This window comes from Austrofundulus limnaeus, unplaced genomic scaffold (assembly GCF_001266775.1).
Source record: "Austrofundulus limnaeus strain Quisiro unplaced genomic scaffold, Austrofundulus_limnaeus-1.0 Scaffold2998, whole genome shotgun sequence".
Lineage (NCBI taxonomy): Eukaryota > Metazoa > Chordata > Actinopteri > Cyprinodontiformes > Rivulidae > Austrofundulus > Austrofundulus limnaeus.
Window position 1 is genome coordinate 530 of NW_013955400.1, and position 2,518 is coordinate 3,047.

Sequence of the window (2,518 nt, forward strand, 5' to 3'; positions counted from 1 at the left end):
TTGTGAGTAAACTTGTTCACATCTGTGAGTCCAGTTAGAGGAGATAAGAGCTCCTGTAGCTCTGTCCTGAACAGATGTCCTCCCTGCTCACCACTCTGAAACATGGCCCTGCAGCTTTTCCACAAACACATTAATCTTCTTAWGGCCTGCAGCTCTGTGTCACTGCTGCTACGCTCTGATGGAGACCTTCCCTGTGCTCCGGCCTGCAGTATGAACTCATTCAAACTGATAATGTTGTGTGTCAGGATGTAAACTGAGGCAGGAGACATGTTTATAGAGTTAGTGTGGTGTTTGTATAGCCTGCTGTTCAGCAATAAGAACATTTATTTTCTTTTTAACCTGGTGAATCAGCTTTGGTCATCCAGTGGGTTTTTCCTGCTGCTCTCAGTAACTCTGCTCTGACAGCTTTTATTTTTCTAAATCAAACCACTGCTGTTGAAGCTGTGATGTGCCGCTCACTGAGTCCTTTCAGCAGTTGACCCGTTTTGGAGGTGAACTGCAGTTAATCTGCAGGCCGGTCTGTTAGCCCATTAATGTGGGATTAGGCTGAGACTTAGACAAGCAGGGGGGGTTGGGGGAAGCTCCACCTCACTGCTCTCATGCAGCTGCTTTTATCAAGCACTGCTGCTGAGGTGGAACACAACATTTAATATGGGCCACAGATACAGTAGTACATGTGTTCTGAACTTTCATTAAAACAAATGTTTTACAGAATTTACAGCTGATTGTCCTCAGGAACTTCCTGTTTAACAACAGTTCAAACTCATGTGTTTATTATTAGAAAGGCTTTTGTTAATAAATWTGATGGGATTTTATCTTTCTGAGTCTGAGGCCATGTTTGTCCAGCAGATGGATCTCTCTGGGTCCATAACTTCTTCAGCTGGAGGAGTTTAAATATCAGTTCAGTTTTTCACTAACGATGGTAACAGAGCCGGAGACAGATGGACTGATCTGCTGCTGCTCTGGTTTGTTGTGGACCAGCTGAGTCAAAGAACAAAGCTGTTGGCAACATACCAACCCTCACCTGTGGTCAGGACTCATCAGGTGCAGATCATGAGTCCTGACCACAGGTGAGGACTCATCAGGTGCAGATCATGACTGAATGAACAACAATGTTACTGAGAAGCAGCTGAAGTATGTTTTTGTTTTGTAGGGTGGCTGAGCTCATCCTTAGAGACAAGATGAGCTCTTTTATCTATTTATTTGGCAGCACGATGGTTCAGTGGTTAGCACCGACACCCCACAGCAAGAAGGTCCAGGGTTTGATCCCCGGTTCAGACCTGGGGTCTTTCTGTGTGGAGTTTGCATGTTCTCCTTGTGCTTGTGTGGGTTTTCTCCAGGTACTCTGGTTTCCCCCACCCCATAAATACATGAATGATGGGTTTCCTTCAGGCCTCCCTTGATGAACACATCTGAGATCTCAACAGGCCTGGTTAAATAACAGTAAGTAAATAAATAAATATGTAGAAGGAGCTCAGAGAAGACGTTCAGACATCTGATTTGGACGCCTCCTTCTGGTTGTTTTCCTGGCACGTCTGTGAGGAAACTCTGGGACAAAACCAGCAGGAGGAGTCAAAGAGAGTTGCTGGGGAGAAAACAAATGGACAGACACATGTTGGCAGCACGTTTTTACAATGCTACTTCCACATCAATGACTGAGTGACACTTTGGGCCCAGCTTTGGCACAACCACTATACCACTGCAGAACATTTACTCTTCATCATTTCTTGTCCAGCTCACAGTCTGGACTATGATGAGTGCTTCTTTCTGTGTCCACAATGTAAATGAAGAACAGCTGAGAATGGCTCTATATGCACTGGGATGTGAAAGAGGAATTCCTTTAAGTGCTGGCAGCACAGTGTTGTTGTGCTGGAGTTGTAGGATGCAGCATCGATGTGTGTGGTCTCCTGTCATGAATRCACTGGTCACATGCTCCACCCAGGACCCTGCTATGCTGCCACCACAAGAGAAACAACCAGAACCACATTCTGGAGATTTTGTTCATGCTAAAAACCATTGTGAACCTAATATTCTTAATATGTTTTTAATGAACAACTCATCATGAGTCWTCAAAGACTACCCAAGTAAAGTGTTCATCCAGTGTGAAAGAGGCCTGACTTTTCATAGCCTTGTTCCTAATTTATTGACATTTAACTGAGATCCATATAGAGAATCCTGCTAACTGGTCCCAGGTTTTATTTTAAAGACCTCATGATGAAGAAATCTCTTCCAACTAAAATTCAGCACCATCTTCAAATCTAAATAAATTCTCCTGTCCAGGAAAACTTCTGCTAATATCTCACATTTTTGATTAGTTTTGTTTTTGCAGCAAACAACACTTCCTCCTAATAGTTGCACATATAATTACTTATTCTTATATCTTTTGGTTTTGTATTTTGTGTCTGATTAAGATACTGTTTTTTAAAATGTCACCATTACTTTATTAGGTACACCACGCTAGTACCAGGTTGGACCCCCTTTTACCTTCAGAACTGCCTCAATTCTTCGTGGCATAGAT